Consider the following 12,622-nt stretch of genomic DNA (forward strand, 5'->3'; position numbering starts at 1 on the left):
CGAGTTAGTTAACTGTTATATATCCGTAATTAGTATGTATATCTTCAAATCGTAATGTACATAGTTCTACTTCTTTCATTTCATAATAAATGTTCTATTTTGACTAACACATTTACCAATGCGGAACTTTAGTTTGACAATAATAATTTTAATTATCAATTAACATAAATAATACGGAGTACAATACTACTTTGTAAAAATTTGATATTGTAAGTTTGTAACAGGTACCCACACGACTATATTTAGCTATATGTATAAATAAAACACCTGTAGAAATTAAAAAGGGAATTATAAGTAGTGCATAATTCAATTTTTTTTTATTTTTTAATCAAATTAGATCAGATTGAGGGAGTATCAAATAGAGGATGGCAAGTGATATCTTATGTGATTCCAGAAATCAAAATGAGTTTATTACCATTTATTAGGGTTCAAAACAAAAACTTAACACTAAGGTCATTTAACCACTTACACTATCTATATATACATAATAACATACGCCACTAATATAATCAACTCTCACATCAAAATCTTAAGCTAATTAATAATAATCCTCAAACAATAAACACTAATATTATTGAAAATGGCAAGAGAAATGGTAGAACAATTAGAATTCGAAAGAAAAATCGTCTCCTACATCGTTGAAAACATTAACCACCTTCCAGAAGAATCCATTGCAACCATAATCTCGTTCACCACCCCTCGCGATGCTTGTCGTGTCGCGACTCTCTCTACAAACTTCAACGCTGCGGCCAACTCTAACGTTGTTTGGGGTCGTTTTCCGCCGTCCGATTATCGTGAAATTATCTTACGGTCATCCAACGTTGATGGTGCTCGTATGTTGGATACTCTCCCCAACAAGGACCTCTTTATGTATCTTGCTGATAACTCTCTTCTCATTGACCAAGGATTGATGGTAATTTTTTTTTTAATCATTTAAATTTGGATTTTTATTTCTGTTTTCTTTTATCATTGAATTAGCAGGTATAATCTAGTTTTGATTTTTTAATCAGGTTTTGTAAATTATCCTTTCGTTTAAAAATAATTGTTACATAATTTTATTCATGTTGATGTAGAAATAGGTAGAGAATTAGAGATAATGATGATTTGGCTTTCATTGATTCAAATGAAGAGAAACAAATAATCTTGATAATAATGCAATAAATACCTAAAATTTTAAGTATAGGATAAATGTTAATGTTGGTGGCTTACTTAATTCAAAATCCAGTACCCTAGGACGGTAAAACCCTAAATTACACTTTATTATATAATATATTTCGTCAAATAATAAATAAATATTTACGTTTAGGTAGATTTAGTGAAGGGCTTATTTGTCACATGTTCCACCATTTCTAAAACTAGTAAAGGGCTTATTTGTCACATGTTCCACCATTTCTAAAACAAAAAATATAAGGTAAATGTCAGGTATGTTGTGTTGTCAATTAATTAGTCTCTTACCGAGATGGACAAATTAACTTGAAATTAAAGTTCCCTCTAGGTTTTCCTTGGGAGGGTTTGTCTAGGTTTTCCTAGGGCTTCCTTCTTGTGAAGGTTTTTGCTTGATTTTGTGGTCGAATCTGTGCTAGTTTTTGATCATGGAATCGAATCCCTCGAAGAAGCAACCAGATACAAAAATTCAGACTCTTTCAAATCCAAATAAAAACATAGAAACAAATATTAACAATATCATTGAGAACGCAGGAGAGGTGAATAACATCGATGGTATAGATAATACCATCAATAATGGTACTGATGACGCTGTGGAATGGATTGAGGGTAATGAGGTGGATGAGGAAGCGAGGGTGGAATTAGGGTTGATAGGAAAGATATGGACTGAACGATATATTAACCTCAATGCTTTCATGGCAACAATAAAGGGTGTCTGGCAACCCAGACATGGTTTAGAGATCAGCAATATTGGGAAGAACACATATGTGTTCCAATTCCACCATTGGAGAGACAAGAAAAGGGTTCTCGATGAGCAGCCTTGGCATTTTGACAGAGACGCCTTATTGCTTGGGGAACTAGAAGATAATCTGAAGCCGCTAGATGTGCAATTATATGAAATCCCAATGTGGGTAAGGGTGTACAATCTGCCTTTCAAGGGACGCTTAAACGCTGCTAATGTAGAGGCGCTTGGGAACAAAATTGGGCGCTTTGTTAGATTGGATAGTTCGGGTTGTATGGGAATAGATAAATCTGTGAGAATTAGAGTAATGATTGACGTTACTAAACCTTTGTTACAGAAGGTTAAGGTGAAGATGCGTGGTGGTTATGAGGAATTTTTCGATGTCAAATATGAAAAACCGCCTCTCTTTTGCTTTTTTTGTGGGAAGATAGGCCATGGTGTAAAGGATTGTGAGGGTTGCAGGGAGTTAGATGATCCAACCATGAAGTTTGGTGGGTGGATGAAAGCTTCTCCATGGAAGAGTAATAGGGAAGATAAAGATAATGTGCTGCCGAATGATAAACCTGCTTGTGCTAAGGGTTTATTCATCACTAAACCGAAAGTTGCTGTGAAAAAGGTGAGTAATGAGCAAATTGGGGTAGTGCTTGATAAGTTGCAAGAAGTCTCTTTGACTTTAAATGATGTGTGTGCTGATAGTAAGAAGAATGGTGAGGAGGGTGACATCTCCTCATCAAACCCCCATATTTTATTACATGATAAGGAAAACTCCTTGGTAGGCATCGAACCTTCTCAAATAAAAGAAACTTCTTCTCAAAATGCAGTGTCTTGTATAAAAGAAAGTGTGAGTGGTCCCCATGTTAAGAAGAGCAAGGTGGTGATTAGAAAGGATAGGAAGACTTTGGCTAATAACTCTAGTGTTACTACAATTGGCAGTACGAGGAAGAGGGGTGAGCATGAGGAAGGGATTGACTCTGATGATGGTGCTGGGGTGAATAATGGGAAAAGAAGGGCAATAGACAGCAGCTTGGTGAAGGCTTACTATGATACTGACATGACGGACATAATGGCGGGCTCCACTCCTTGGGCCCTTGGTGAGAAATGAGACACATTCTATCGTGGAACTGCCGAGGTTTAGGGAGTCCTCAGGCAGTAAATGCATTAAGGCGCATTGTTATCACGGAAAACCCCGGTTTGTTGTTCTTGCAAGAGACAAAGCTTAGTCAAGGGGAGATGGAAAGGGTGAAAAACAAGCTGAAATTTATAGGGATGGTGGCGGTTGGATGTGCAGGGGAAGGCAGAAGAAGGAGTGGGGGATTAGCATTGCTTTGGAGAAATGATTGGAACATCTCGATTCAATCATACTCCCTAAATCATATTGATGCTCATGTGAAGTGTGAGGAGTGGGTTTGGTGGAGATTCACGGGGATATATGGCTTTCCGGAAGAAGGAAATAAACATAGAACTGACTCTCTCTTGGAAAGTCTTGCAATTAATAATAATATGCGGTGGCTTGTTGGGGGCGATTTTAACTTGATGATGTGGTCTACGGAGAAGCAAGGGGGAGCTAATTTCAAATATGCCGAGGCTGCTATATTACGGGATGCTCTTACTGGACATCCTTTCACTTGGTTTAACAATCAAAGTGGTGAAGATAATTTACAAGAGAGACTTGATCGCTTCACGGCTAATATGGAATGGAAAGATATGTTTGCAGGGGCTTTTGTGACTCACCTTGAAAAAAGAAAATCCGATCATTTACCCTTACTTCTTTGTGTCAAAGAGCGTGCTCATGTGGAAAAAAAGAAAAAAATGAAGAGAATTTTCAGATTTGAAGAAATGTGGCTAAGAGAAGATTCGTGCTTGGATGTTATTCGTGAAGCATGGGATGGAGGGGGTGATGTGAGAACTAATCTTTGCACTACTACGGGAAGACTTGGCTCGTGGAGTAAAGACAAATTTGGCAGCTTTGCCAAGGAGATGAGAACCTTGAAGTCCCAAATGTCGAAGCTCATGGAGGAGGATCAAACAGCTGATGTTTTAGCTTAGATGAAGGCTACTGATGAGAGATTAAATGAGCTTGAAGAAAGAGAGGAGTTGTACTGGAAGCAGAAAAGTAGGCAAGAATGGCTAAAAAATGGTGACAAAAACTCAAAATTTTTTCATGCCAAAGCCAAACAAAGAGCCCATCGCAATAGCATCACATCCATTTCAGACGAAGCTGGCAACATTTTCAATGAAGAAGAAAAAATTTCGAAGGTTCTTGCTGCCCATTTCGAAAATTTATTCGGTTCATCTTGCCAGGTTGATACGGGTCAGATTGTTGACTTGGTTGATACTCGTGTCTCAGAATCAATGGTCACTATGCTTGCCGATCCTTTTAGAGCGGATGAAGTTACTCAAGCACTCAAACAGATGCACCCTACGAAGGCTCCTGGACCCGATGGTATGTGTGCTCTCTTTTATCAGAAATTTTGGAATATTGTGGGTCCGGATATTATTGAATTAGTGTTGGATATTTTGAATAATGGGGGTGACATTGGGTTGTTTAATCAGACTTACATTGTTTTGATTCCTAAAAAGAAAGAGTGTGAGTCTCCTGCTGATTATAGACCTATTAGTTTGTGTAATGTGATATACAAACTTGTGACGAAGGTGCTTGCTAATAGAATGAAAATGGTCTTGCCTGATATTATTCATGAGTCACAGAGTGGATTTGTGCCAGGAAGGTTAATTTCTGATAATATCCTTGTTGCTTATGAATGCTTTCACTATTTGCGTAAGAAGAAGAAGGGGAAGATAGGTTTCTTGGGACTTAAGCTTGACATGAGTAAAGCTTATGATAGAGTTGAATGGTCTTTTTTGGAAAGAATGATGATGAAGTTGGGTTTCCCGTGTGGCTATGTGACAAATGTTATGAAGTGTGTGACCACTGCCTCTTTTCAAATTCTTGTAAATGGGCAGCCATCGAGACGTTTCTTGCCTTCCAGAGGTCTGCGTCAAGGTGATCCATTGTCACCGTTTCTTTTTATCATTTGTGCCGAGGGTTTATCTACCCTTCTCAGAGATGCAGAGAGAAGAAAATTCATCCATGGTGTGAAGATTGGAAAGGGAGTGGACCCGATCTCTCATTTATTTTTTGCGGATAATAGTTTGCTTTTTATTAGAGCAAATGAGGAGGAAGTGGATAATGTGCTTGATATTCTCTCCACCTATGAGATTGCTTCGGGACAAAAACTGAATATGGAGAAATCGGAAGTCTCCTTTAGCCGAAACGTTGAGCCAGAGAAGAGGAATACGCTTCAGATGAAGTTATCATTTAAGGCTGTTGAAGGACATGACAAATACCTTGGACTTCCTACTTACCTAGGGAGTTAAAAAAAAAAGGATTTTCTCCGTTATTCAGGATCGAGTCTGGAAAAAATCAAAAGGGTGGAAAGGTGGCTATCTTTCTCAAGCCGGGCGTGAAGTTTTAATTAAATCAATTGCTCAAGCCATCCCTACTTATGCAATGCAGTGTTTCAATTTGCCAATTAGCATTTTGAAGGAAATTGAACGTATGTGCCGTAGTTTCTTTTGGGGTCAGAAGAAAGAGGAACATAAGACAGCATGGGTGGCATGGGATAAATTGATTGTGTCTAAGAAGGAAGGAGGGCTGGGAATGCGTGACTTACTGTGCTTCAATAAAGCAATGCTGGCTAAACAAGCCTGGAGATTAATCACCAACACGAATTCCCTGATGGTTTGTACTCTGAAACAAAAGTACTTCCCTCATACTGATTTAATGGAAGCAAAAATAACCCCTAATGCAAGCTATACATGGAAATCAATTCTTTCTGCAAGAGATGTGGTGAAGCTTGGGGCGTGTAAATTGGTGGGTTCAGGAAGCTCAATCAATATTTGGAGTGATCCCTGGGTCCCTAATTTACCAAATTTTAAGGTCCTCCCTAGAGCTCAAATTGATCCTGCTGGACCAAATTATGTTCATGAGCTGCGTTTGGAAGGAGAGTGGAATTATCATCTGATTGACAGCACTTTTGTGGAGTGGGAAGCTCGTGAAATAAAGAAGATTCCGCTGTCTGCTTTCACTCAAATGGATAGTTGGACTTGGCAGCTTACAAAGAGTGGCGACTTCACTGTAAAAAGTGCTTACTTTGCTTTTTTACATTCTCTGAAAGCTGCTGGTACGTCATCATCTACTAACCCCTGCAATGATATCTGGAAGATGTTATGGAATGCAAATGTTCCTCCCAAGGTCAAGAACTTTGGTTGGCGTGCTCTTCAGGGAGGGTTACCTGTGAGAAGTAAATTGAAAAAAGAGGCATATGTGATGATGATGTTTGTCCTGTTTGTGGAGAGAATTCTGAAACCATTATGCATCTTCTTTTCTTTTGTCCTGCTGCAAAGAGCATATGGTATTTCTCCCCTCTTCGTTTGACCATTGATGCTGAAAATTCTATCTCTTTCAACTCCTTTTGCCAGCAAAAACTGAAAGAGAACAAAAAAAGAGAATGGTGGGATATACTCTGGAGTTTGATGTGGGGCATTTGGCTGAAAAGGAATTCGTGGTGCTTTGATAAAAAATCATTCACAATTGAGTCTGTTATCCAACGAGCTGTGAATTTGGTGGGTGAGTTTGTCAAGGCTAATGAAGCAAGAGCAACTCCCTTGAATCAGAATATGGTGACTGAACAAGGTTGGAAGATGCCCCCTCCTGGTGTCTGCAAAATTAATTCTGATGTTGCCTGCTTTAGTGATAAAACGACTGGCCTTGGTGGTGTGGCCAGGGACTGCTTGGGTGATGTTCTGCTGTCTACAAGCTGGAGACTGCAGGAGGAGTTCGAGGCTGACATTGGAGAAGCCCTTGCTGCTAGACATCTTCTCACAATATCCATTGAAGTTGGCTTTCGAAGCATAATCCTGGAAACTGATAACTTGAAGCTGCATCAACACTTAAAGCATAAAAAACTCAGAATTCCAGATTTGGGCTAATCATTAGTGATATTCTTAAGCTAGCTGAATCTTGTAGTAGTTTTGCTTCTTCACATGTTGGTAGAAAAGGGAATGGGGTAGCTCATAGGCTTGCTCAATTGTAGTGTTATGTTTGAGGTTATGAGAATTTGGATGAAGGAGGTGCCTGAGTGTGCATTGGATGCTGTAATCTTTGACGTTTTAAGCAATTAATAAAATCCCCATCTTCCTGTCAAAAAAAAAAAAAAAAAGATTTATGACAACCAAAATCAGTAAAATGGTCTTTCTTCCTGTATTTCCAATTGTTTATTTAATATATGGATCAGCCATACATTCAGCCAAAAAAAAAAAAAATTAGTCTCTTACCAATTTAATAATCCTAACCCCGCATCTAATTCTAGTTATATAAGAGCTCGATCTATGCATGGCTAATACATTAGCAAAATACGGAGTATTAATTTTCGAATTCCCATTAATCATTTCCTTAGTTGTGAAAGGATTTAGATTTCCGGCCTACTGTCTATAAGAAATTCCTAATAACTAAGATCGCAGTATTTCTAATATTTTTTAACTCATGTTGCATGTATTGAGAAACAAAAGAAGTATAAGACTTATGACTTATGTATGACTTATGACTTATGAATCATCATTGTTAAATTTGATAGAAAAATTCAATACAATTTTATTTGTTGTAACAACCAAAAAATTGAACTTTCATCAGAGTTTTTCGCTGGAGAAATCAAGTGGCAAAAAGTGTTACACACTTGCTGCACGGAAGCTAGACATAACATGGGGTGATACACCAACTTACTGGAATTGGCTAACCCATTTCGAGCCTCAATCGAGGTTCATTTCACTTGTATTCGATCTCATTAACGTTAATTGTTAATGTTACATTTCACTAATTATGGTTGATTAATTATGTTGCCTTATATATATTATTAATCAACAGGTTTGCTGAAGTAGCAAGGCTTGAATATGTTTGGTGGTTTGAAATAAATGCGGGAATGACAACGTCAATGTTGTCTCCAAACACAAGGTATGGTGCATACCTAGTGTTCGAGGTTACGAGTAATGTTTGGAAATTCTATGATCTTCCCCTAGAGGCCTAGATGTTGCGGTTGAAACTGCTGGAGCCGAAGTAGTGACTGGGAGGGTCTATTTAGATCCACGTCGTGGAGGTATATATGATCGCGAGTATGATTTAGTTGCATCATTCGACGATGAGGGGCTAGAAGAGAATGTTAAGCTTCCGAAGAAGAGGAAAGATGGGTGGCTTGAAGTCGAAATTGGGGAGTTTATTACTAGAGAGGAAGATGAACATGTGACGTCTTCACTAATGGAGGTTAAGGCTGGGATTGCTAAAGCTGGTTTAGTTGTTGAAGGAATTGAGATTAGGCCTATACTATAATCGAGTAATGGTTTATGGTAATTAAGGAGTGAAATCGAAAATAATGTACCAATGAACAGATGATACATTCATACATTGGTTTGAATAATAATAATTCTGATGACAAACAATTTGCAAGTTGATTAGTTTTTTTTTTTTTTTTTTTTTTTAATTACATTTTGTATTGTGCTTATATTACTTATATAGTTATATATAATGTTCTTATGTTTTCACAAAAAAAAAAAAAAAAAAAGGTTCTTATGAAAAACATAGGGGAATAATTGAACCAAACAGCCTCACTAATTAATTTATATATGCGCATCAAGACCAAGCGATATTACTTTGTTTATGGAGTCTTAATGGTCAAGTGGTTGACCCTTCTTACCAAATCCAAGTCCACTTGTTACAGTGTGGAAAAGTTGTTTTGGCCCAGTTTAATATGGATTAGATCACATGGTATCAATTTAATTATGATAAAATCAATTTTGGAGAATTATTATGATAAAAAAACAAAGTACTAGGTAGTGAATAAGTAGGTTTAATAGTTTATTTGTTACGTCATATGTTAATTTTTTAAAAGCGGATATGAGTTAGTTTATTAAGTGTCCATAGCCACTTGTTAGAAATTATTTGGAATATATAGCTTAATCTATAAGAAATAATTGCAAAAACTAATGTTAGAGAGATACGTTAAATACTCGTGATACATCTTCATCCGAAAAATAATTGCTATGGTAAAGGTTGGTATACATTAGTCAAATCAAAATGACCGAGTTCGTTATCATTATTAGGGTTCACAACAGAACTTAATTAGACCCTCCCGCAAAAAAAAAAAAAAAAAAAAAAAAAAAATCTTAAACCCTAAGTTTTTAATTCTTATGTGTTTTAGAATAATTTAGATTACAATGTATCTATTTGTTTTAGAAGGACGTAATAAGTAAGCTATAAAGCTACTTACATGGTACATCGTATTTATTGCTCTGTATATATATTGATTCCTTAAAAATTGAATACGAGTTAGGTTAACCGTTACCCCTAACTAGTACGTATATCTTTGAATCGTAATATATATAGCTTCACACTTCTACTCCTTAGTTTCTAAATAAATGCTCCACTACTTTGACCACCACATTTGCCAATATGAAACATTGATGGCCAATAATAAAATTAATCATCAAAAAATATAAATTATACTGGTACTCTGTAGTTGAATGATATTCTAAAGTACACACATGACTATTTTTAGCTTTATGTATGTATAAATGAAAGACCAACGAAAATCAAAGTGTAGTTTGTAAATAATGCAAAATTCAAAATAGAACATTTATTTTTAAAAACGGATTGGATCAGATAGTTTGGCACTTGGCAGTATTGATATCTCATCCAAATCAAAAGAAATCACATTGATTTTATTACCATTTATTAGGGTTCAAAACAAAAACCTTACACCCTAAGTTTACTTTGCCACCTTTTACCATCTATATAACATAACATACACCACTACTAAACTCTCACACCAAATTCCTAAGCAAACAATAATCCTTAAAACATTGAAAATGGCAAGAGAAATCGCAGAACAATTAGAATTCGAAAGACAAAATTTCTCTTACATCGTTAAAAAAACTATTAACAACCTTCCGGATGAATCCATTGCAACCGTGATTTCATTCACCACCCCTCGTGATGCTTGTCGTATCGCTGCGCTCTCTACGGCCTTCAGCGCCATTGCTAACTCCGACCTTGTTTGGGATCGTTTTCTGCCGTCGGATTATCGTAAAATTATCTTACGGTCATCCAACGTTGATCATGTTCTTATGCTGAATAATCTCCCGAAGAAGGACCTCTTTATGTATCTCGCTGATAATTCTCTTCTCATTGACGATGGATTGATGGTAATTTAATTTTTTGGTCATTTGAATTTAATTTGAGTTTTGTTTTCTGATTTCTTTTGCATTGAATTAGTGGTATAATTCAGTGTTTTTTATTCAGCAGGTTTTGTAAATAATCCTTTCGTTTCAAAATAATTGTTTTAGAAATGATGACTTGGTTTTCATGGATTGACATGGTTTAAAAAAAAAAAAATCCAATTGGACATGATAGCTAGATTACTTTGGTCTATAACTAAAATAGATAATCCGTAATTGTTTTAATCACAATCGTATATCCCTACCTTATAAAAAGTAGAAAGTTACTCTTATGAATAGTGTAATGCCAAGTATACCCTTTAAAATGTGTATTTACATATATACCCTCATTAATGTATACAAGTTTTTTTAATGAATAGTGTTTGGACAATTATACCCTCTAAAATATTTAATTATGTACTTATTTGCTCTCATGCTTTAATGTTAGTTGTCTTAGACTTTTATATACTCATAAACATAGTGTTTACATATTTTTTTTTGTCATTAAATCTGTCAACAACTAAATTTATGATTTTAAGACCAAGCCAAAAGAGTCTCTAGATTTGACTAGCTATGTGCGCGCATCGCGCGCGTTAGCTACCCTAGTTTAAATTAAAGTTAGTATATACTCTGTGTTCTATTTTTTTTTTATTTTTATTTTTTCAATTTCATATACGAACTTTGACTATAATTTTTTTATTTTGTATTAAAAAAACAATGCAATATGTTATTAAATACTAGACATTAATGTGAAGTTTAATAATTTTATTAACATTTAATTATACTTTAGTGGTCAAAATCATGCATTGACAACTTACAAGTATGGTAATGGTTGCTGACGAAATACAAAGCACGGTACCCTAGGATTGTACAAAATTCTATGTATATTATACTTTATTATTATATGTATGTTCCCGTTGAAAAAAAATAAATTTTATATCTAGGTAGATCTAGTAAAAGGCTTATCTGTCACATGTTCCACCATTATTTCTAAAACAGAAAAAAAAACAAGATAAATGTGATGTTCATTGTGTTCAATTAATTATTGTCTTACCAATTTCATAATCCCAACGCATCTAGTTATATTACTTACAAACAAGTATATGTTATATATACACTCGATCTATGCACGGCTACTACATTAGCAAAATATTTTAGAATCCCCATATCATTTACTAAAAAATTGTGAAATTCTTACAAGTAACAACTTAGAGTAAGGTTTGAGATTCCTAATGTTTTTTACTACGTATATGTTTTACGATGGAGAAACAAAGGTCAAAGGAAGTATAAGAATTAAAGAGTTATATATGACACATTCTTTTGCATTAATATTACACCAATAGTAGCTAATACTATACAGTTCATCGTTGCTTGTTACATTTGATGGTTTGATGCATTTTTGTTGTACTCTTGATCAGAGGTTTTCGCTTGAAAAAGCAACTGGAAAAAAGTGTTGCACACTTTCTGCAAGGAGGCTAGACATAGCATGGGGTGACACCCCAGCTTACTGGAAATGGTGGCTTGCCAAGGAGTTTGTGCCTAGATCGAGGTTCGTTTCACTCATATTTGATCTCTTAACATTAGTTGTTGATGTTACTGTTAGGATTAGAGATATGAGATATCAGAAAATATATCAGTTACATTATTTCGACTTGTTATCTTTCACTAATGGTTGATCATGTTGCCTTATTTTTATCATCAATAGGTTTGCTGAAATAGCTAGGCTTGAATATGTTTGGTGGTTTGAAATAAAAGGGGAAATCACAACGTCGATGCTATCTCCAAACTCCAAGTATGGTGCATACCTTGTGTTCCATGTTACAAGTAGCGCCTGGAATTTTTATGATTATCCCATAGAGGCTGTTATCGAAACTTCAGGAGGCCAAGTGGTGACCGGGAGGGTCTATTTAGACCCACGTCGTGGAGGTATAGTCGACGAGGATTATGAATTATATCCATTAGGAGGTGCTGAGGAGCCAGAAGAGGGTGTTAATCTTCCGAAGGAGAGGTTAGATGAGTGGATTGAGGTCGAAATTGGGGAATTTTTTATTACAGAAGATGTTGAACAAGTGATGTTTTCGCTAATGGAGGTTAAGACTGGGACTACTAAAGGTGGTTTAGTTATTGAAGGAATTGAGATTAGGCCAGTAATTGAGTAAATGGTTTATGGATTGAAAATAATGTACCAATGAACAAATGATACATTGGTTTGAATAATAATTCTGATAAACAATTTGCATGTTCATTAGTTTTTAATTACATTTTGGTATTGTTCTTATATTACTTATATATATTGATCTTAGTAAAAGAAAATGACATGAACTTAAAAACTATATATATACAATTCAAGAAATAGTAGTCAAATGCTAAAGGTTTATTAATACTTATCATCATCTTATTGCTTATACAAGGAGTATTGAAATTTTAAACCCTTTGAATATGAAGCATTGAGAA

The 12,622-nt window shown here is 35.6% G+C and overlaps 2 pseudogenes; both read left to right on the top strand.

Annotated features, from left to right (window-relative positions):
- Nucleotides 1-580: 580 nt before the first annotated feature.
- LOC145620157 (putative F-box protein PP2-B12 pseudogene) lies at nucleotides 581-8,498 on the top strand (annotated as a pseudogene).
- A 1,322-nt stretch (nucleotides 8,499-9,820) lies between these two features.
- Nucleotides 9,821-12,327, top strand: LOC145620158 (putative F-box protein PP2-B12 pseudogene; annotated as a pseudogene).
- The last annotated feature ends 295 nt before the right edge of the window (nucleotides 12,328-12,622 follow it).

Source organism: Chenopodium album, chromosome 27, assembly GCF_948465745.1.
Source record: "Chenopodium album chromosome 27, dcCheAlbu1.1, whole genome shotgun sequence".
NCBI lineage: Eukaryota > Viridiplantae > Streptophyta > Magnoliopsida > Caryophyllales > Amaranthaceae > Chenopodium > Chenopodium album.